The 23,776-nt window shown below is 43.9% G+C and overlaps 1 protein-coding gene across 14 annotated transcripts in view; it reads right to left on the bottom strand.

The window, feature by feature from the left end:
• Positions 1-22,782, bottom strand: part of AKAP13 (A-kinase anchoring protein 13) — a 287,475-nt gene extending 264,693 nt beyond the window's left edge. For 11 of the 14 annotated variants that reach the window (XM_066239247.1, XM_066239251.1, XM_066239252.1 and 8 more), the window contains exon 1: positions 22,554-22,782. The gene's annotated coding sequence lies outside the window, so the exon portion shown is untranslated. Of the gene's footprint in view, positions 1-22,132; positions 22,216-22,553 lie in introns of those variants that run through there. The other 3 variants (XM_066239249.1, XM_066239248.1, XM_066239250.1) reach the window with 3 other exon arrangements.
• Between the last annotated feature and the right edge of the window lie 994 nt (positions 22,783-23,776).

The following is a 23,776-nucleotide window of genomic DNA, read 5'->3' as shown; positions in this document are numbered from 1 at the left end:
GCTCATTTGGTTTGAGCAAGGCTCACCAGCTTGACCCCAAGGTTGCTGGCTCGAGCAAGGGGTCACTCGGTCTGCTGTAGCCCCACGGTCAAGGCACATATGAGAAATCAAGCAATGAACAACTAAGGAACCACAAGGAAGAATTGATGTTTCTCATCTCTCTCCTTTCCTGTCTGTCTGTCCCTATCTGTCCCTCTCTCTGACTCGGTCTCTGCCAAAAAAAAAAAGAAGAATCAGATATGCTACTAAAAAAACTGGGAGGTTCCAACAGCACCACAGAAGTCCTCCCACAACTGAATAACCATTATGGTCCAGGACAACATTATGATAGTCATAAATCAATTCTTCTACTGCTAGTGATATGATCTTTGTACTAAATTAACCAGTTCTTTCTCTGTAACCAGGAACAGGCTAAAGATCTGAAAGGTAATATTCTTAACAGTACCCAAGAACAGAGACACTACGGTGTGTCAACACCCATCTGACTTATAATTTGCTATGCAACTGACTCTTCCTACCACAGTACAGGAAGTCTTGACAAACGTAACCTGATTGAAAATCATTCCTATTACAGCTAAGACCAATTGGTTCATTTCTGCCTCATAGAATTATGTTTGGCTGCATTAATAAATCAAAAGCACATTCCAATGTTTAATTTATTTTCTCTTGGTTATTCAAACTATAATGTCAATGCATGACTGTGTTTTGGGGAACATATATGGATTATGCATGTTCATAACTAAATTAAATGCAACATTAATTTTAAAAGCTTCTAATACGCATTTGGAAGGGCAATAAAATGGCTCCTGACCCATCTCTCACAGAGCCTCTGTGTTGCAGGGGTCCTCATCATCTCTATAAATCTTATCTCGAACAGTGCCCTGTTGCTGGAGTTAATGTGAACTGACAAGGAGTAGACAGAGGGCCATGACATCAGTGACTCTCTACTTTCAAGTTTCCTCCATGTGCCTTTTCACATTGAAAACCGATCTCAGATTCTCAACTCTCAGTGCTTAGCAGTAGTGACTATGCTTCGTGACTTTCTCACTCTTAAGAAATAAAGAGTTCTTGAATTTGTAATCTGTAGCCAGGAATCCGGCAACTCTACCAGTAATTCCAGTACAGCATGTAAATCTTCCTTTTAAAATGTTGGATTTTCTTAAAACTTCCTAAAGGTTATGAGAAATGGTAAACAGGCACTCATTCGCATCAGTCAGGGTGTAAAAAGCATAAGCTTTCTGTAGCAACTTGACAGTATCTACTAAAAGCTGTTAAAACACACAGCCTTTGCCCTAGCAATTCCATTTCTGGGAGAAAAAGGTAAACCAGAAACAAAGATTACATCCGTAGTTTTCTTCACAGCAATATTTATAACAACAGACAGACAGAAGGAGGGGAAAGGAGAAGGCAGGGAGGAAGGAGAGAAAAAAAATACAACTTAAATATTCAAATAAGAACAAAATTAGCCTGACTAGGCAGTGGCGCAATGGATACAGCATTGGCCTGGGACTCAAAGGACACCGGTTCGAAACCCAAGGTCGCCAACTTGAGTGTGGAGTCATCTGCCTTGAGAAAGGGCTCATCAGCTTGAGTGTCGGGTTACTGGCTTGAGCATGGGATCATAGACTTTACCCCATGGCTGCCGGCTTGAGCCCAAGGTCACTGGCTTGAGCAAGGGGTCACTGGCTCGGCTGTAGCCCCCCCATCAAGACACACATGAGAAAGCAATCAATGAACAACAAAGAATTGATGCTTCTCGATCTCTCTCCCTTTCTCTACCTCTTGCTAAAAAAATTTTAAAAAGATCACACATGGCATATATATATATATATATATACATATATGCGCGTGCAACACACACACACTCTCCTCTCTACAAATTTTCAAATTTGGAAATAATATCAGGAAATAGTACCAAAAAAATTTTTGGGTATCATCATTTATGCCTATGTGTACTTTTTTCGTTGTTTCTGTGTACTGTAATTTCTTAATTTCTAGAGGGACTGTACATTACTGTTAATAAAAATATTACCAAAAATGTTTTTCATAAATCATGAAAAATAACTGATCACTTCTAGAATAAGAAATTATAGAGTAGAAAGTTAACCATAAAAATAAATCTACTGGCAAACTCAACGTTACATGAAGTTCTGCCAAAATCATAGCTCACAATGGATGTCCCTTCACATAATTACTTATTTCAACTCTTGCTAGAAATGTTCTTGGTGCATATAAAAAAAAAAACAGGAAAAAAAAAGAGCTTGGGCCCTGGCCGGATAGCTCAGTTGGTCAGAGCATCGTCCCAAAGCACAGAGGTTGCTGGTTCAATTCCCGGTCAGGGCACATACAGGAACAGATTGATGTTCCTGTCTGTCTCTGTCTCTCTCTCTCTCTCTCTCCTTTCCTCTCTCACCAGAATCAATTTCTTTTTTAAAAAAAGAGCTTGGGCCCTAGAGTCAGACCCATGTTCAAATCCCAGTTCTGCTACATACTGTGTGACCCTGAAGAAGTTAGCTAACCTCTCTGAATCTTAGTATTCTCATCCATAAAATATGGATAATAACAGATCCCACCTCTACAGTTTTGTGGGGATTAAAATGAAATATAGGTGTAGAGAACATAGTACTAAGCTTGGCACAGAAAGCAATAACTTGATGTGACTATTACTATTATTATTGTTATCATCGTATTAATCAAGAAACAAACCCTAAGTGCTTTAAGGGCAGTAACCATGTCTTATTAGTGTCCATCCCTGGAGTCCTGGCACCTAACATGTGCTTGACATCCGGCAGGCATTCAATGAGTGGCTTGCTGGATGAAGTACATCTAAAATTAACTAAGCTCTCTGTGCCTCAATTTCCTTTTCTGGCAAAATCATAAAAACACTTTGCAGGCCCTGGCCGGTTGGCTCAGTGGTAGAGCGTCGGCCTGGCATGCAGGAGTCCCGAGTTCGATTCCCAGCCAGGACACACAGGAGAAGTGCCCATCTGCTTCTCCACCCCTCTCCCTCTCCTTCCTCTCTGTCTCTCTCTTCCCCTCCCACAGCCAAGGCTCCATTGGAGCAAAGTTGGCCCGGGCGCTGGGGATGGCTCTATGACCTCTGCCTCAGGTGCTAGAATGGCTCTGGTTGCAACAGAGCGACGCCCCGGATGGGCAGAGCATCGCCCCCTGGTGGGTGTGCCAGGTGGATCCCGGTCGGGCGCATGCGGGAGTCTGTCTGACTGCCTCCCTGTTTCCAGCTTCAGAAAAATACAAAAAAAAAAAAAAAAAAAAACACTTTGCAGAGGTGAGAACTGATCAATATAAGACACTTAGTTCAAGAGAGGTCCCCAATAGATGAGTTATATTATCAGTGACTTTGTCCCTGTAGATTTCAATAGGCATCAGGGCTGAAGGGAGAAAAGTTATAATATTCCCTCTGAATTTCATTTAGTATTTGGGTCCCACAGTCACGCACAGATGAACCATTACTTTTATTTGGACTCAGGAAAGAAAAGTCTCCATTTACGGGCACACCTCCTAGTGAGCTAACTATTAAAGTGGTAATCTTTTGACTGCCACAAGCACTTTTGGCAAAGCAGCCAAAATACTACTTAACCACAGAGTGGGTGGGGGGGAACGACATGTGGTATTTCAGAAAATCCATGAGCTTAGGACATAATATATACAAAAGGGACCATGAAAAACAGTGGATCAATTGTTCTTGGGCATTTAAATGAAAAAGCTTTTATGATGATCTGAACTACGAGGCAACACTTTTTATATACGTTGCCAAACAAATTATAAAGGGAAGTACAAAATTTATAAAGGTATTCAATTACCTAAAGTATTTTCTTCACAAAAATCAAAATAAACGGGAGTGCATTTTAAGAAGAAAAACAGATCTTCAGAGGGGAAAAAAGAAATCATTACATTCTATGGGGGGAGATGAAAAAAACTACTGACATGAAACCAAAAATACTTTTTTATTAATCATAACATTCTCGTATTAGTTTTTGAGAGAAACAGTCATCTAAAAAAAATACAAAAACCCTAACATAGGGGAGAAAAACTCAAAAACTGCACAGATCAGGAATTTGGGCAGCTCTGTTTAATTTTCCATGTCTAATTTGACAGAAACCTCAGATTTCATACAAAAGTGCTTAATATAAGGTTTATGGTCCTATTTCTGTAATGATTCTGTTGAAAAGGAAAAAGGCTACTCAGCACTCATTTGCCCTGAGTTAAAGCTGCCTGTTCCATCTGCTGCAAACATACTATGCCATAATTTAGAGAAAAGTTCATGGTTTACAGCATTATACAAGGGAGTAAAAATGTAATATAAAAATCATTATTGAGAAGATAATAGTTTGATAATGACTTTCAAGACAACTAGAATAAATACATTAAAGTTAAGCAGAAGTAAATGTTTTATGTGAATTATATCTCTATGAAGCTGTTATTTTTTAAAAGGATGTAAGCAGAGAATGGCAGGGATCAAGTCTACTGTTCTACTTTGAGTAAGTTTTAAAATTATTAGAAAACAATTTTTTAAGTTAGGCAGACAAGCCACACCTACATTACCATGTCAATCATCCACAGTAAGTGATGAAGCTGCTGAACAGGTTAAGATGTAAAGTGACAGACACCTAAGGACCAAGCACAAAAAACCAGCAAGTTATGGTGATTTTCCCACCAGATTTGGTCAACACTGGCCAATCTTCCATTTAATATGGGATTTTCTTCCCCAAAAGAGATGCTTTTTTTTCTTTTCCAAGTTGAAAGCAGGGGAAACAGACTCCCGCATGGGACCTGACGCAATCCACCTGGCAACCCCTATCTGGGGCCGATGCTCTGCCCATCAGGGGCCATGCTCACAACTGAGCTATTTTTAGCACCTGAGGTGGAGGTTCCACGGAGCCATCCTCAATTGGTTCAAGCACATTGAGCATGGAGCCCAATGTGCTTGAACCAACTGAGCCATAGTTGGGGGAGGGGGAGAGAAGCCAGATGGTCACTTTTCCTTTGTGCCCTGACTGGGAATTAAACCTGGGACATTTACACACCGAACTGACGCTCTACCATGGAGCCAACCAGCCAGGACCAAAAGAGATGATGTAACTACCAGAATCAAACTACAACTGATTCTAGGGGATAAAAACTAAAATCTGCTTATTCTCAAAAGAATTGACTTTATTAGTAATCTAATAATATGAATATATTATCAAAAGACAGAGTTTTCTAAATATTTCCTGAGACACAACTAACTATGCACAATGCTGGGTGCTAAGAATAGAGACACAAAGCAGATAACTAGGACAGTTGTTTCCAACCTTTTCCACCACAGGGCACAACCTAAAATATAGTTTTTGCCAATCTGACAAAAAATAGGTATAATTTTAATTGATTTACCAAAAAAAAAATATGACAATAGTAACTACCTACCCTTTTTGCTTCAAAGTGACTTTTTAAAAAATCAGGTGCCTATACTTTGTATATAAAGATTTCTGGTACCAAAAAATAACCAATCAGACACAACCTTATTATGCCACGTGACCAATAAAATGCAACCCTACATATTTATAGTTCAAGAAAGGATATTCACACTGGACAACTACTGTTGTGTTAGCTATAGTCATCTTTTTGTTTGACTTTCTAAGGAAAAAGAAGTCACGTGCTCCTGATTAAATAGTAAAGGCAGTGTGTGTTTTAAAAATTCTCGCAGCGCCCTGGCCGGATACCTCAGCTGGTTAGAATGTCATCCTGATACACAAGGGCTGCTGGTTCAGTCCCTGGTCAGGGCACCTACAGGAACAGATGCATGTTTCTGTCTCTCTCTCTGAAAGCAATCAATAAATTTTTTTTTAAATCTTGCAGCACACCACTGTCCATGGCATACTGGTTGAAAATTGCTGATCTAGGAGAAAATACAGGCAAAGGGTTATTACCTTATCCCTACCTAGGCAGTGAGCAACGTGACAGAGGAATCCGACCGATTTCACTGGGAGAAAGGAACTGACTGGTGGGAAAAGACAATACAAAGAACTTAGAGGTGACTGAAAACAGGACAACCTAATATACCTAACCTAAGTAAGAGAAACAATCTTTTAGCCTAGTTGCTGGCATAGTATCTTTTTAAAATCCATTTATTTCTGTAGTTTAAAATACTGCTATAAATAACTAGGTGTTTCCAAAAGAAAGAGTCAAAAAAAAGCGTGACCTGTGGTGGCGCAGTGGGATAAAGCATAGACTCGGAACACTGAGGTTGCCGGTTTGAAACCCCAGGCTTGCCTGGTCAAGGCACATATGGGAGTTGATGCTTCCTGCTCCTCCCCCCTTCTCTCTCTCTCTCCTCTCTGAAAACTGAATAAAGTCTTTAAAAAAAAAAAGGCGTCTATCTTGTCTAATTTATATACCTAATTTAAACTAGCAAAAAAAAAAAGAAAGACTTCTTTTTCAAAAGTAAATAAATGTTACCTACAGACATCCTTTAATATGAAAGTGGCTTTAAACATGTAACTAGGTCCTTACTGACTGCTCACAGTTCACACCTGGAGCAACACAAGGTCAGCTGCACAGCCATCCTTCCCAGTTACATAAATCTTGGTAGAAAAGAATAATAAGCTTAAACCTGGATGTAGTTCATGTTACAAAAAGGTTCAAAAGCCATTTTGTCTCACTTTTAAGTTTTCAGATTTTCAAGAAGGGAAAGAAAGGGGGGGCAGGGAGAGAAAGCTGATAAAAAGAAAGTTCGGAGCCGTTCCTATCTGGACCCATTATAGGAACAGATCCCCATTCATGATAAAAATTTAATTAAATATACATGCCAAGCTCTCAGAATTTCTCTTCTTTCTGCCATCACTTACTAAGATTTCTCTGGCAAGGTCAGACAGAGATTCGGGGAAAGGTCCCTCTGACTGACCGGGCTATGCCCAATGATATAAAGCAGTGGTGCCCAACCTTTTTCAGGCCATGGACTGGTTTAATGTCAGAAAATATTTTCATGGACCGGCCTTTAGGGTGGGACAGATAAATGTATCATGTGACCGAGACAAGCGTCAAGAGTGAGTCTTAGACGGATGTAACAGTGGGAATCTGGTCATTTTTTAAAAATAAAACATCGTTCAGACTTAAATATAAATAAAACAGAAATAATGTAAGTTATTTATTCTTTCTCTGCAGACTGGTACCAAATGGCCCACAGACCAGTACCGGTCCGTGACCCGGGGGTTGGGGACCACTGATATAAAGAAACCTGCATGTCCTGTCTTAGGAAGTCACCCAGACTCAATATTTATTAAATGGCTCTATTTATTGCTCTGTATTAGAAGAAGAAAGATGTTTCAAGTATACTAACGCTATTGGCAACAATAGTAAGAAAATAAATCAATTACTCCAACCGGACCAGGAAGGAAGAAGTCACAGCAACTTGGAGGAATCCTCACTTGATGTGAAAATATCCTCCGTCCATTTCCTGTCCAAAAACATAAGTTTTATATCCCCCTCTAGGACTCAATGAAAAGTGAGTCATGCCTGACCTGTGGTGGCACAGTGGATAAAGCATCGACCTGGAAATGCTGAGGTCGCCGGTTCGAAACCCTGGGCTTGCCTGGTCAAGGCACATACGGGAGTTGATGCTTCCAGCTCCTCCCCACCTTCTCTCTCTCCTCTCTCTCTCCCTTTCTCTCTCCTCTCTAAAATGAACTTAAAAAAAAGAAAAGTGAGTCAATAACACATTACTACACAGAACCCAAGAACCCAAGGGCAGAAGCAAAGCGGTAACCTGCTCAAGGTCACACAGCTATGTGACAAAAACAGCTGAACTGGGTGGGACTCGGGTCTCCTTCCAAAGCCTCTTCCAACTGCACAACCAACCTTGCCAAGGAAAAGCCATTTCACTGGGGTGTAGAGAGAGAAGATGGAATCAGGTGACAAGTGGTGAAGAAACCAGCAAAGTATTCAGTGACAGTTATTATCTCCTAAACCAGGAGTGAAAAAGAATCTTTTTCCAGAAATTAGCATGTGTAAAGACTGTTCATTTGCCAGAGTCTCTGCACCACTTTTCTGACCCTCAATTAATCAAGGACAGGAAGCAATACAGGTCACTGAATCACCCAGGTCTTTCCCCAGCCATCCTGAACCTGGTGTCTTTCAGTCCACACAATTCCATCCCTTCTGCATGACGCAGATGCACACCCTCCCAAAAAAAAACACAATTTGAGCTAGACTGGTCACAAAACTGGGGACTGAAGACAGATATTTGCTATTGCACAGTGTACACCTGCATTTTTCTCACTGAACACTTACTCCTTAGCCCCTCACACTTCAGTACTGCTAAACTGAACCTAAGAAACTGGTTTTTCAACTTCCAAAATGGGTTAAACATGAACTCATTAACTGTTTAAAAAAACACTTTGAAGATGGGAAAGAATGTGCAAATGTTAATTATTAATGTTGACCCACAAAGCTCGTGTATGTGAAAACACAATTCTAAACTGACAAGTTTCTGCTACTTTCAAGGCACAAACACAAAAAAAAAACCCTGCATGTTTTTAAGAATTCTAGGAAAATTTTTAAAGGGCAAACCACAATGATTTTCTGATTTTCTACTCACAACAAGAACAAGCTAGAATTTTAAGTTGACTGTTTTGGATATAATTATGTCAGTGAAAAGAAAAATGTGACTTAAGGCATATACAATAAAACTAGAGCATGTTGATAGTCACACAAAGTCTTGGATGAAAATTACAGTTAACTGGCCTGAGAGAAGCAAACTAAAATCTCTGAGCCCCCGTTTTCTAATCAAAAAAGAGTGGGAGAAAAATACCTATTTTACAGAGTTACTGTAAGGAATGAAGACAAATGAACACTCAATATGCAGGTAGGCACCCTTCTTTCCTTTAGTGACTTTGCTTTCTAGAAAACATCTTTTAGGAAACCTCAAACGCCTGCCTCAAAAGATCCCTCTGGACCGGGAAGGTCTTTTAAAGACACATTACCCTATGCGCTGAGCATCCATACAGGACCGTTAGCGCAGGAGGGCCCAGGCAACAGCTCTGGCCATTCCTGTCCACTGACCCATATGTATACTTAATCCTCAGAGAGAGCACCTCATTCAGGCCCCAAGGCTTTGTGTGACCAAAGAAACAATTAGAACTCTTACTTCTCACACCTTGTTGCCACATTCTTTTCCCTAAATAACTCCCAAACTGCAAGATGTACCCAGAGTTCCGTGGTATTCTGAGCCCAGACACTCTGTGAACAAAGTATCCAAAAGGCAAAAAAACAACTTTTTTTCCAGTTTGTAACCGGGGAAAGGAATTATTCCCATGCAACACCACAACGGAACTCCTTTCGGCCACTCCAGATACATCTACTTGGGACAGAGCAGAAATGAACGGGCAGAACCAGATAGGTCAACTGTTTACAGGGCACATTTCAAATTACACTGTTCTTAGAAGTGATTCGTAAGTTACAGAAAATGTCAAATTTGTAAAAAGCTGCTGTCCTATGTACCACCTTTAACACAGTCATCACCTAGGAAAAGGAATACATCTAAAAATCTGTTTATGCTGATAGTATCATTCATATTTAGAAAAAAATTCATGCTCGGTCCAATTTACCTGAAGTGATCAGTCTGTCACCAAATACTAAATCACATGCCCATTGACAAAATGGTGTCACAGCTACCCTAGTTGGAAGGACAGGTCCTAACAATTTTCCCAGGAGCTGTCATGGACTTACAACAAAACCTCTAGACTCTGAACCTGACTCCCCCATGACCAAGGGCTCAGTTTTCAAGACAACAGACCATCGTCAAAGACCCAGCTACATCCAAAGCAGTGTTAGCAGCCACAAGCAGATGAACCTCATCAGCCCTGAAGCTCATCAACCAAGCAGACTCTGTAAAAATACTAACTCCCTTTATTAAAAATAAGCTTAAAGAAAAATATATACATTGCAGAATACTTAGATCAAAAAACACCCTACCTACCATCTCACTCCTCAAACCTAACCAAAGGTAATGCTTTGCAGTAGGCTCCTTCCAGACCAGGGATCAGGAACCTTTTGGCTGAGAGAGCCATGAACGCCACATATTTTAAAATGTAATTCCGTGAGAGCCATACAACGACCCGTGTACATTACGCATTATCCAATAAAAATCTGGTGCTGTCCCGGAGGACAGCTGTGATTGGCTCCAGCCACCCGCGACCATGAACATGAGCGGTAGGAAATGGATGGATTGTAATACATGAGAATGTTTTATATTTTTAACATTATTTTTTTTATTAAAGATTTGTCTGCGAGCCAGATGCAGCCATCAAAAGAGCCACATCTGGCTCATGAGCCATAGGTTCCCGACCCCTGTTCCAGGCCATCTTGTCCGTTACATGTATGTGAGGCGCACACATGGGATATCACCCCGTATCACATCAAAAATCAGATCTCCTCAGAGACTGGAAACGTAAGACACATTTCACTGGTAATATTTTTACCATGCTCAGAGGAGTAATATTTTTACCTGACTACTTCTGCTGTAATGTACGAGGCACTGGTTTAGGTCACTACCACCACGTTCCTTCACTCGTGTCTCCCCTTCTTGGTTCTACAGAGGTGCTGTTCATCACGTCACTGTCACTACAAGCTTCCATGCCATGTGCCCCTCTCTGTGCCAGGAGCTTTATACAACCCTAATTCCCACAAGAACGGCCCAGCCTCCCTTCTCTACAATTTTCTAATTCTTATATCCAGTCCAGACTTCATCCCTGATCTCCAGGTTTGAATACCCAAGTACAGGGGGTCCTTGGGTTACGACACAGTTCCATTCCTATGACCGCGACATAACCCGAATTTTGGTGTAAGTTGAAACACACCCTAGACTAACACAAATGGGACACTTGCGCTTTTAACAGTCCAAACTAGAGTAGATAAGCATGGGGGGACGCCATCCCTCGCATAACCCCATTACTGCTCATTCTTCCCCGCATGCAACCAAACTAGTTCCCACATGTAACGCCTAAGTATGATGACGTTAATGGCGTAAGCCGAAACTCTCACGCCTCAATTTTTTAAAGTTTTTATGGGAGTGAGCATCATAAACTCGTAACATCGTATGTTGAGACTGTCATAACCCGAGGACCCTCTGTACTTAAGTCTTCACTTAAGTCTCACAAACCAAACCCAGCATGTCTAACACAGAAATCACAATGTCTTCCTCCCAGCGAACTCACTCCACATCTTCCCCTCCTAGAAACCCCCCAAGTCCCTTCTTCCCTGAAGACATTCTGCCCATCATGAGTAACCCTACCAGTTCTGTCTTCCAAGTGCGCTGTGGCTTCCGACCAGCTGTCACCACTTCACTGCCGCCACCGTGACCCACCCGCCACCCTAACTAACACCGCGAACCTCTGAACCAGTATCTGTTTCCTCTCCTGCTTCCCAAGTCCAGAGTGAACCTTTCCAAACCTGAATGAGCTCTCGTCATCCCATGCTCCAGCCCATCAGGCCTTCCCGACGTTAGCCTGCGGGACCTGGCTTCTGTGACCGACATCACGTCACCTCCCACGGTGCTCCTCTGTCACCCCATGCCCGCACCAGCCTCCTTGTTCACACCCCACTGAAGCCCTTTGTACTTGATGTTCCTTCTGCTCAGGGGTCTTCACGTGGCTTGCCCCCTTCACTTCCTTCAGCTCTGGTCAGTTCTTCTCAGAAATGCTGTGTCTGCCTTCCCAATGTCCGCTGATACTCCTCCCACTCTTCCTAGAATCACCACCAGCCATCACCGCAATTCTTTCTTCACTTGTGTGTCTTCTGCTTCCCTCGTAGAAGTTGGCTCCTTGATGGCTGTAACTGCCTTTGTCACCGAATCCCCATCATCTGGAACAGTGCCCAGCACAGCGAGGGCGCCCAAATATCTGCTGAATAGATTAACAACCAACCCTACAGATAACAAGTGCCACACACCCATTTTACAAAAGAGAAAACTGGATTTCAGAGACAAATAACGTTCGAAAGCCACAGAACAAAATGTCGCCAAACACATCTGAAAGAGCCCATTCTCTACCCAGTGACTCACTATACTTTGTGCCATGAAACAGAATTATACATATATTCTAAGAAACAAAAATGTAAGAGAGCATTTCTGCAGGAAACTATTAGACTACGTACGGTGATCTTGCTTTTCTGTTCACCACTCAGTAGACCATTTCACATCTTTGATTAATCACATGTCTATAGTATGGATGTACCTCTTCAACTGGAAGATGCCTACATTTTTTTTTGCAATCCCCAGAGAATAAGGGCTGAGCTGCAGACAGAAGACATTGAACAAATGTTTCTTTGATGTTTATATCCCAAAGATGTAAAGAATCCCGGAATGACACTTTCAGCACCACCAATAAAGCACGCCCTTCTTCCAGGGGACGTGTCTCCAACCACGATAAAGTAACCGAATCCAAATTTATCCTGCCACACCCCTCCAACAACCAGAAGAATGGATACGGTAGATGAGGCAACATCTTTCAGACACTGGACAACTGGCAGAACGAGACTGCAGTGACTAACAGAAGGGAACAGATGAGACGAACCCGCAACCACACCAGGCTCTCTGCCTGGAGGCAGATGCTGGACCTCAGTACAATGACGAGGATCCCATGTGGTGCATGCAGCATGGTACAGCTGAGAATCAGCCATGAGAGTTCGGGGAGGCTGAAGAATCTAAAAACTGCAGGGACCAGAAAGGGAGAGAGTTGCATGAGGGCTAGATCTCCAGACATCAGCACAGAGGCCTCCTTGCATGATGTAGTGAATAGTAAGTCATGTATGCATATTGTATAAAATTTATGAGGGCAAACAATGACCCAAGAACCGTAAGCTAAACAATCCCAGGGCTGGGAGACATTCATATTCTGACCAGCCCAAGCAGACAATATCCAACTCTTTTTTTTTTTTTTTTTTTTTTTTTACAGAGGCAGAGATAGACAGGGACAGACAGGAACGAAGAGACATGAGAAGCATCAATCATCAGTTTCTCGTTGCGCGTTGCGACTTCTTAGTTGTTCATTGATTGCTTTCTCACATGTGCCTTGACCGCGGGCCTTCAGCAGACTGAGTAACCCCTTGCTGGAGCCAGCGACCTTGGGTCTAAGCTGGTGAGCTCTTTGCTCAAGCCAGATGAGCCCGCGCTCAAGCTGGCAACCACGGGGTCTCGAACCTGGGTCCTTCCGCATCCCAGTCCAACGCTCTATCCACTGCGCCACCACCTGGTCAGGCAAATATCCAACTCTTTAATGAAAACTACAGAGCTTTCTTGCCTTAGTCATGGGGTGATATAAGCTACTCTAGACCAATCTGAAAAAGTTTAAATACACACCTCAGATCCTGCACGAAATAAACAGCCATCTATGGTTTACAAAAATTTTTTCCAATAAGCCTCAGAAGTATCAAGCAAATAACCTGCCAAAATGAAGCCCAATACTCTTTAAAACAATGGTTCTCATATGAGGGGTGAGTCTGCCCACCCTTCCTCCCCTAGCCTAGGCCATCTAGCACGTGTAGAGACATTCTGGCTGTTACAACTGGGGGTGGTACTACCAGCATCTAAGGGGTTGAAGGATGCTGCTGACCATCCTACAGTCCACAGGACAGCCCCCCACAGCAGAGAATAAGCTGGCTTGAGATGTCAGTAAGACCAAGGTTGAGAAACCCTGCTTTACAAGAATACAGCCCTGGCTGGGTGGCTCAGTGGACAGGGCGTCGTCCGGTACACCAAAGCTGCAGGGTTCCCTCCCTGGTCAGGGCACACAAGAAGCAACCAGTGAGTGTACAACTAAATGGAACAACTAAGTGAAAAAAGGTGATGCTTCTCTCTCTCTCTATCTACCCCTCTACCTCCCCCTTCTCTCCCAGTTATCCTCTCTCTCTCTCTCTCTCATCAATGGGGCAAAATATTTTAAATTTTAAAAAAAGAATACAGCCTGACCTGTGGTGGCACAGTGGATAAACCATCAACCTGGAACGCTGAGGTCGCTGGTTCAATGCCCTCGGTTTGCCCGGTCAAGGCTCATACGACAAGCAATCAATGAACAACTAAAGTGAAGCAGCTATGGCCTGACCTGTGGTGGCGCAGTGGATAAAGCGTCGACCTGGAAATGCTGAGGTCGCCGGTTCAAAACCCTGGGCATGCCTGGTCAAGGCACATATGGGAGTTGATGCTTCCAGCTCCTTCCCCCTTCTCTCTCTCTGCCTCTCTCTCCTTCTCTGTCTCTCTCTCTCCTCTCTAAAAAAATGAATAAATAAAATAAATAAATAAAATATAAATAAAAAAAAGATATAATAAAGTGAAGCAGCTATGAGAGGAGCTCCTCACTCCCCTGCCCCTCCCTCTCCTCTCTCTGTAAAATCAGTAAATAAAATCTTAAAAAAGAAAAATACAATAAAATCCAACAATCAACTTAAAAGTCACTATTTCCAGAATCCAATAAGAAATTATCAGACATGCAAAGAAGGAAGAAAATGTGACCCATAATGAAAGAAAAATCATCCATAAAAACAGAAATAATGAGATTAACAGACACGAACTTCAACTATTGTGCATATGATCACGGATTTTTTTTAATGAACATAAACAGGAGACGAATGGAGAAATAAAAAAAGAGTCAGCAGCAAACTGAATCCAACCATATATAAAGACCACATCATGGCCGCCTGAGGATCATCCGCACAGGAATGCAAGGCCACATCAGCCTCCAGAGACCACTGTCATTCACCACATCAATGGAGTCGAGAAGAAGAAACATGAGCATCCAGATAGATGCAGAGAAAAGCCTTTGGCAACATTCGATATCCATTCACGATAAAAACTCTCAACAAACTAGAAATAGAACAGAACTTCCTCGAACTGAGAAAGGATATCTATAAAAACAAGCATACAAGCTATAAATAACATCATATTAATGGTGAAACACTGAATGTTTCCCCCGAATATCAGGAAATGATGTCCTCGCTCAAAAATCCTATTCAACATCATACTGGGGGTCCTAGCCAGTTCAGTAAAACAAGAAGAAAAGAAATAGAAGGCACATCCTGCAAAGGAAAAACTCAAACAGCCTGATTTTGCCGAAGACGTTATCATTCTATGTAGAAAATCCCAAAGAATCTATGAAAAGGCTTTTAGAAGAGTAAAGCAAGATTGTAAGATACAAAGTTGGCACACAAAATTCAATCCTATCTCTATATACCAGCAATAAACAATTAGGAAGTTGAAATTTGAAAAGGATAATTTGGCTCTACCCTGGCCAGTTGGCTCAGTGGTAGAGCGTCAGCCCAGCATGTGGATGTCCCAGGTTCAATTCCCGGTCAGGGCACACAGGAGAAGCACCCATCTGCTTCTCTACCCCTCCCCCTCTTGCTTCATCTTCTTCTCTCTCTCTCTCTCTCTCTCTCTCTCTCTCTTCTCCTCTCCTCCTGCAGCCATAGCTCGAATGGAGCAAACTGGCTCAGGGCACTGCGATGGCTCCAAGGCCTCCACCTTAGGCACTAAAAAATGGCTCCGGCTGCAACGGAGCAAGGGCCCAGGATGGGCAGAGCACTGCTCCCTAGTGGGCTTGCCGGGAGGATCCTGGTCGGGGCACATGCGGGAGGGAATCTGTCTCTGCCTTCCTTCCCCTCCCCTCACTAAATAAATTAAATAAATGGACCATTTACAACACTACCAAAAAACATGAAACAGAGACTCAAGAAAAACAGTGTGTCCGTAAAGTCATGGTGCACTTTTGACCAGTCACAGGAAAGCAACAAAAGACGACAGAAACGTGAAATCTGCACCAAATAAAAGAAAAACCTTCCCAGTTTCTGTAGGATGATGCGGCAGCATGTACGCATGCGCAGATGATGACGTAACACCGTGTATACAGCAGAGCAGCCCACGGCCATGCCAGTCGAGATGTGGACGGTACAGAGGAAAGTTCGGTATGTTCTGTGGCCCGCTAAATTCAAATCTGTGACCAAAGTGCAACGTGAATATTGGCGTGTTTATAACGAAGTGCCACCACATAGGAATAACATGACTCGGTGGGATAAGCAGTTGAAGGAAACCGGCAGTTTGGTGGAGAAACCCCGTTCTGGTAGACTATCAGTCAGTGACGAGTCTGTAGAGGCTATACGGGATAGCTACCTAAGGAGCCCTAAAAAATCTGTGCGTGAGCCCACATCAAACTGCACTGAACAGGTATGAAACTGGGAGAGTTTTCCTTTTATTTGGTGCAGATTTCACATTTCTATCGTCTTTTTTTTTTCTTTTTTCTTTTTTCTTTTTTTTTTGTATTTTTCTGAAACTGGAAACGGGGAGAGACAGTCAGACAGACTCCCGCAGGCGCCCGACCGGGATCCACCCGGCACGCCCACCAGGGGGCGATGCTCTGCTGCGACCAGAGCCACTCTAGCACCTGGGGCAAAGGCCAAGGAGCCATCCCCAGCGCCCGGGCCAAATTTGCTCCAATGGAGCCTCGGCTGTGGGAGAGGAAGAGAGAGACAGAGAGGAAGGAGAGGGGGAGGGGTGGAGAAGCAGATGGGCGCTTCTCCTGTGTGCCCTGGCCGGGAATCGAACCCGGGACTTCTGCACGCTAGGCCGACGCTCTACCACTGAGCCAACCGGCCAGGGCCTCTATCGTCTTTTGTTGCTTTCCTGTAACCGGTCAGAAGTGCACCATGACTTTATGGACACACTGTACTCTGAAATAACATTAATTTTACTGTTTAAAAAAGTTTTTGGTGTTGGCAGGCTGGCTCAGTGGTAGAGTGTCAGCCCAGCATATTCTATCCGATGTGCTTTTCACAACAGTAGTATGTAGCAGATAAGATTAATATTAAGTCCATTTTTATTTTATAAATCTGAGGCAGATGCAGTGGCTTGTTCAAGGACACACAGCCAATCAAGTCTGGATCTGAAATCAGGTATGTGGCTCCATACCAGAGAATCATCTTGGGTTCTGTGGAATTCTTCACCTAACTCCTGGGTGCACTTCCCTAACTTGACCTCTTTAGTTGTCTAAAGACAAACTAATTACAATGTGACATACTTTCCCAATTCCTGACCATTCAGGAGTAACTGGCCATTTGGGGTGGTAGAGGCTACGACCAAATATGGGCTTGTACTATAAGCAGAAATCAAAATTGAACAGGACTGATTTCTAATACAAGCGGGTAGAGTAAAATAAATCGTAAACCCCTCACACCGTTTCCTTCACCCCCCCCCAAACCCACATCACACAAGCACATCAAGTACGTTCCCCATCCTCTTCTACTTATTGTGTTCCAATCAACCTGGACTACAAGACCACACGAGAGGACATAGGAATGAAACAAACTTCCTTCCACAAAGAACGCTCTCCTCCCTCCCCACTGACAGCAGAAAGACAGCAGCCAGTGAGGACTGAGGAGCTCTGCCACCAAATGGGTGCCTATCCCCATCGGTAATAATCACGTTGACTCAAGTGCAGTTAAATGTTAACCTTCAAAAAGGGGATTATTAAAAATCCAAGTCTACTCATCTAGCTTTGTCAAGAATGTTTTTCCCACCTGACCAGGTGGTGGCTCAGTGGATAGAGCGTCGGACTGGGATGCAGAGGACCCAGGTTCGAGACCCCCAAGGTTGCCAGCTTGAGCACAGGCTCATCTGGTTTAAGCAAGGCTCGCCAGCTTGAGCCCAAGGTCACTGGCTGGAGCAAGGGGTCACTCAGTCTGCTGTAGCCCTCCAATCAAGGCGCCACAATGAAGAATTGATGCTTCTCATCTCTCTCCCTTCCTGTTGTCTGTCCTTATCTGTCCCTCTCTCTGTCACCAAAAAAATATATATATGTTTTTCCTTTTCCCTTCTATCTGTGAGTCTAAACAAATATAATCTTTCTAATTTTTTATTTATTAATTTTAGCGAGAGAGAAAGGGGGAGGGGGAGAGGGAACTGGGGAAAGAGGGAGGGAGAGAAGGAGGGAGGGGGAGAGAGACACACACACAGGAACATCGATCTGTTCCTGTATGTGCCCTGACAAGGAATCGAACCAGCAACCTATGCGCTTCAGGACGATGCTCTAATCAACCAAGCTATCCAGCCAGGGCTAAACAAATATAATTTTTAAATGTTTATTATAAACCTTCACGGTTAAAATCATTTTATAAAAAAACTAATGGGTATCCTTATGTTTTCTTAAAAAATCCTTACTTATACAAAATATGATATAAAATCCTTATTTTATAAGAAAACTAATGGAAAAATGTGATTCAATATACAAAAATGTCTATTACAGGTTAATATTTCTAGAATGTATCTATTCCATTTGGTACTGCGAATATTCTAAACTGAGCTTGTATAACTGATTTAAATCACTGCTTCCTTCTGTAAAGGCACCTTCAAATACTGTTATCTTGAAGAGGAAGTGAGTGATTCATTCATGTCTCTGAATTATACTAACACTATATTAACCCTCAGTCCTGTTCTAGCTTAGGTAAATTGGAGAAAGGCAGTCATCCATATCACTTTTCAAGACTAAGGTAAAGCGTGACCAGGCGGTGGCGCAATGGATAGAGCGTTGAACTGGGATGCAGAGGACCCAGGTTCGAGACCCTGAGGTCGCCAGCTTGAGCGCAGGCTCATCTGGCTTAAGCAAAAGGCTCACCAGCAAAGTCACTGGCTCGAGCAAGGGGTTACTTGGCCTGCTGAAGGCCTGCAGTCAAGGCACATATGAGAAAGCAATCAATGAACAACTAAGGCGTTGCAACGAGGAACTAATAATTGATGCTTCTCATCTCTCTCCATTCCTGTCTGTCTGTCCCTATCTATCTCTCTCTCTGTCCCTGTAAAAAAATAAAAATTAAAAATATATATATATATAAAAGACTAAGGTAAAATGTCGAAGAAAAGCTGAAACTGTCTAAATAACTGAGCTATCCTATTACAAATATTGAAAACAATCATTTTTAAACACCATAAATGCATCGAGTTCTACCAACCCAGGCACTCTGCAAGTCCTACTCAAAGACTAACAAGGGAGTTACAAAGTAAAAGATGTTTGTTTCTATTAACATTCAGCTTAACTGGTACCTTTAAAAAAATTGCATTTGGGCCCTGGCCCGTTGGCTCAGTGGTAGAGCGTCGGCCTGGCGTGCAGGAATCCCAAGTTCGATTCCCAGCCAGGGCACACAGGAGAAGAGCCCATCTGCTTCTCCACCCCTCCCCCTCTCCTTCCTCCCTCTCTCTTCCCCTCCCGCAGCCAAGGCTCCATTGGAGCAAAGATGGCCCGGGCGCTGAGGATGGCTCTGTGGCCTCTGCCTCAGGCGCTAGAATGGCTCTGGATGCAACAGAGCGATGCCCCAGAGGGGCAGAGCATTGCTCCCTGGTGGGTGTGCCGGATGGATCAGGGTCGGGCGCATGCGGGAGTCTGTCTGACTGCCTCCTCGTTTCCAGCTTCGGAAAAATGAAAAAAAAAAATGCATTTGATTGACTCACTCCTCAGGATTCCTTATTTATGAGACACAGTTTAGCTCCTATACTCAGAAGCATCAGACTTTTAAAAGTGAATTTTTAAGTTATATAAAATGTATCAAAATAATTGTCATTACAGCACTAGGAAACAGGCACCTAGGTCATGTTAGGCACACTATTTCATTTATTTCCAAAAACACTGGAAAGTAAGCTACACACCTTCCATGGTAGGAAACCCCAGTTCTGAGAAATTACGTGACCTGCTCAAGGCTATACTAGTCAGTGGATGTGGGGGGATTTGAAACTCAGATTTACTTAATTTCAAAGACTTTGTTTCTTCTAAATCGTGCTGCTGCCTCCCATTTCACAATAGAGGAATGGGCAGCATGTATGAATAAATCTGTCTAGCATCTTAACCATTTCACCAAAAAGGGATGTCTAAGTCAAAGCCATTTTTTGAAATCCATAATGCACCGTTTAAACCTAACTTCTTTTCAAGAATTAATAAGTTAAAAAGAAAAGTTAGAGGTCCAGCCAGTTGACTCAGAAGTAGAGCGTCTGCCCAGCATGTGGAAGTCCTGGGTTCAATTCCAGGTCAGGACACACAGAAGCAGCGACTATCTTCTCCTCCCCTTTCCCTTCTCTCTCTCTCCCCCCTTTCCACAGCCATACTCAATGGGCTCAAATGAGTTGGGCCTGGGCGCTGAGGACGGCTCCATGGTCTCCGCCACAGGTGCCAAAAAATGGCTCTGGTTGCAAAAGAGCAACAGCCCCAGATGGGCAAAGCATCGCCCCCTGGTGGGCATGCCAGGTGGATCCCAGTCTGGGCACATGCGGGAGTCTGTCTCTCTGCCTCCCCTCCTTTCACTAAAATAAAATTTAAAAAAGGAAAAAAAGAAAGAAAAGTTAGAAACCCTTTTAAAGTAATCTAAATTCCATCAGAGATCTGCAAGTGAACTGTCCTTTTGGACAAGTCCCCAGAGTTGGTGGTTCTATACGCACTACCACTAGCAAGTACAAAGCACTTCACCCAATTCAAACACACACTGAACACCTGTCATTGTGGTAAGACTCCTCCCTGGAAAAGAGGGTACAAAGCTAAATAAGAAATAAGGCCCATCACACAAACCTCAAGGAGTCAAAACTAGAGGAGTCCCTTTATACTACATATATAGTTATCATTAGTCAGGCAAATAAATGAAGTGCGAGAAACCCTAAAAGAAAGTAGGTACAGGATGCTATCACAGTTCAGAGAAGGAAAGCAACTGGCCTACTTGTCACAGTATGTTGTAATAGTGTTTGTTTCCATTTTGTTCCTCCCTGACAACTCCTTCCAACCCTGTCAACCTCCCGCCCCACAATCCCCTATACAGGCACACACAACCCAGAAGAAAAACTCTTTAAGAGCAAAGGTTGTGACTCCTCAACACGACCATCTGTAGCTTAAAAAGTGCAATGCTTATTATTTGTTGATATGTGCATCATACTTGATATGTAAGCATTAGCGAAAAAATTACAATACTTATGCCCATAAGGATATTTTTCTTTGGCTTTGCCAGGCAAAAAAAGATGGGGTTTTTCGATTTTTTTTTTTTTTTTTAAGCAAAAAGAGGTCTACCAACCAGAAAAACCCAGAACACTTCTCTACATTAGTCACTCAGCATGAGAAATCAAAGCAAACTGACACACACACACACACACACACTATTTCTCAAGTTTTTCTCTTTAATTTAGCAGATGGCAAAGCGATGTAAAAACTGATATTAACACATCCTGGTCATTTTGTTCCACTAGGAATTTGACCAACATTTAAGCCAGCTCCAGCTGGAGGACTTAAACAGAATGATTCTCACATGATAAGCTAAATGAAACAAACTCGGCAGACTCAAGCACTGAAAACTTGACAACAAGGCTTGTACATACTTAATGCAGTCTGCAAACACCCGAGAGACCAGGAAGGCCTACCAGAGCTGTTAACAATGATTTATCTCAGTTGATCCTGACTCCTTTACAAACCTGAACACACACACACACAAAAATCATCTTTCAGAAACAACAGCATTTGTTTCGATCTGGGCAACCCAATGTTTAGAAAAAGAGAATTAGCTGCTGCTTCTGAAAATAAAGGAAGGGGAGGGATAAGGGGAATAAAGAGCGGGGGGGGGGGGGGGCCACGACGCATTGCTTTTTCCTTTAGTTCTATGTGCCTAAGGCAATAAACTCTCAAAATAACTTCACTTGGGAGTGTAAAAGCTGAGAACGAACACCAGAAATACAAGCCAGCCTGCACCGTGAATCCTAAGTTCACAGTAAGAGAAATGTGATGAAATCATTTTGCTCTAAGAACTAGTCCTAAAACACAAAAATTAAATAAAATGAAACCTGTTTATCCTTTCTTCTGGTGAAAAACATGTTAAGGGCTTTCTCCGTACTGTTTTAAAACTTCACATTCTGGTTGGCTTTGTAAAAAAAAAGTGTCCGTAAGCCATATTTCAGTTTTGGTGGGTCTCAAAATAAGGCTGCACTTGCAGCAGGTACAGAGTTGAGTCCACTGCACTGTCCCAGAGCTGGTCCCCTCCGGTCGCACGCCTCCGACCCGCACCGGTCCCCGGCCGCGCCCCCGGGACCAGGCGCCAAAAGCGCCCCCCGAAGGCGGGCGCGGCCCGGCGTGTTTACCGTCCGCTGCCGAGCTGCTCCCTCGCGTCCCTTGCACTTCCAAACGGCCTCGGTGGCACCGGAGGGACCCACTGAGCAGCAGAGACGCCCCGACCCCTGCGGAGCCCACCCGGAAAGCACGGCGCTGGGGAGGCAGGCCTGGAAGGGTACGGGGGTCCCCGAAACTGGGCTGCGGACCCCGCACCGCGAGCTGGCGCCCGGAGCAGACAATGCGAGAGGTGGGACGCCGAGGAGGGCGGCGCAGAGCCGGGGGCGACCCTGCGCCGCCCATTCATCCCAGCGCCCGCGCTCACGCCCCTCCCGGCCCCGCGGCCGCTCCCCGCCCCGAGCAGCGGCCCCAGGCGAGGGGCCCGCGCTCCACGCCGACCCCTCCTCAAATCACACAACTTCCCCCAACTCTGCCACAAAGTTGCGCGCTCACCGTGCGGCGCCCGGGGCTCCCCCACGGACCGAGTCAGAGCAGCTCCGCACCTTCGCCGCGAAGCAAGACAATAGGCGGCGGCTCCCGCGGCGGCGGCGGCGGCTGGAGGCTGCGGCAGCTGAGGCGAGGAACAAGGACGGCGCTCTCCACGGAGCCCTGGAGCGTCTCCGCGGCTGATCCGGCTCGGCGCTGGCCCTGCGAGTCCGCCCGCGCATGCGCCACCAGCCGCTTGGAGGAGGGCGGGCTACTCCGGAGGGCAGGCACGCCTACGAGCCCTCCCGTGAGTAAGCGCGGAGCCAGGGGTTGAGAGCTGGGATTGCATGGTGAAGTTGCCCGTCAAGCTCCACAAAACCAATAGGGAGGCACCTGGGCGGGTGCACTCAGGTTGCTAAGGAAAGCTGAGGTTGCTTGCCTCTGCTGAGCCGCGCCAAAGTGATCCAAGTGGGGTTGCTGGCTGAAGCTGCTGCAGAAAAACGCCCACCCCACCCTCTTGTCTCCGCCCTAACTCCGGAAACCGCCCTTCCTCTGTGCTGGTGCTTACCTGAATGAACTGTAGCACTCCCTGCACACATTGAAATTATTTACTTTTCTATTTCCCCCCACTTAAAATCAGAAGGTGGGGTTTAGTCTTCTCTGAGTCCAGTGCCTGGGAGAGTCATTGCTAGGTATTCAACAAGTGTTTTACATGCATGCATGCATGGATGGATGGATGGATGATCTATGGCCGCATCAGGCTTGTGACAGTGTATTCCAGGAACTTTTGGCTACTCAGGCACCACAAAATCATACAGTCTTCGAGGTGCAAAGGACCTCAGAAGTCATCTGTTGGCATTTGAAAAACAAAATGTGGTCGGTTGGTACAGGAAGAAGTTAATTCGTTTTGATAGTTGTGTGTTTATTTTAATGCGGATGGGCAATGGACAGGGGAAATGCCTATCACGTCAAACCATTATTCCATTGATGTTATTTCTTAGATCAGATAGAAAGTTGTAAAAAAAAAAAAAAAAAAGCGAATCTACTTAAAGAAAATATTAAGGAAAAGTGGAGACACTTTGTATACAGTTGAAGAATGTGCAACTTGATAGTTATTAAAGTATGTACTGTGGTTGAGGGGAGAAGGGTTAATGACTGGGAAGCAACAAGGTAGGGTGCTGGAATGTTCTGTGTTTTAATCTGAATAATGGGTAACAAAAATCTAGACATGTGAAAATTGATCCAGGCCC

Source organism: Saccopteryx bilineata, chromosome 7 (assembly GCF_036850765.1).
Source record: "Saccopteryx bilineata isolate mSacBil1 chromosome 7, mSacBil1_pri_phased_curated, whole genome shotgun sequence".
NCBI lineage: Eukaryota > Metazoa > Chordata > Mammalia > Chiroptera > Emballonuridae > Saccopteryx > Saccopteryx bilineata.
Note: the sequence above shows the minus strand (reverse complement) of the source record. Positions and strands in the feature narration are given on the sequence as shown.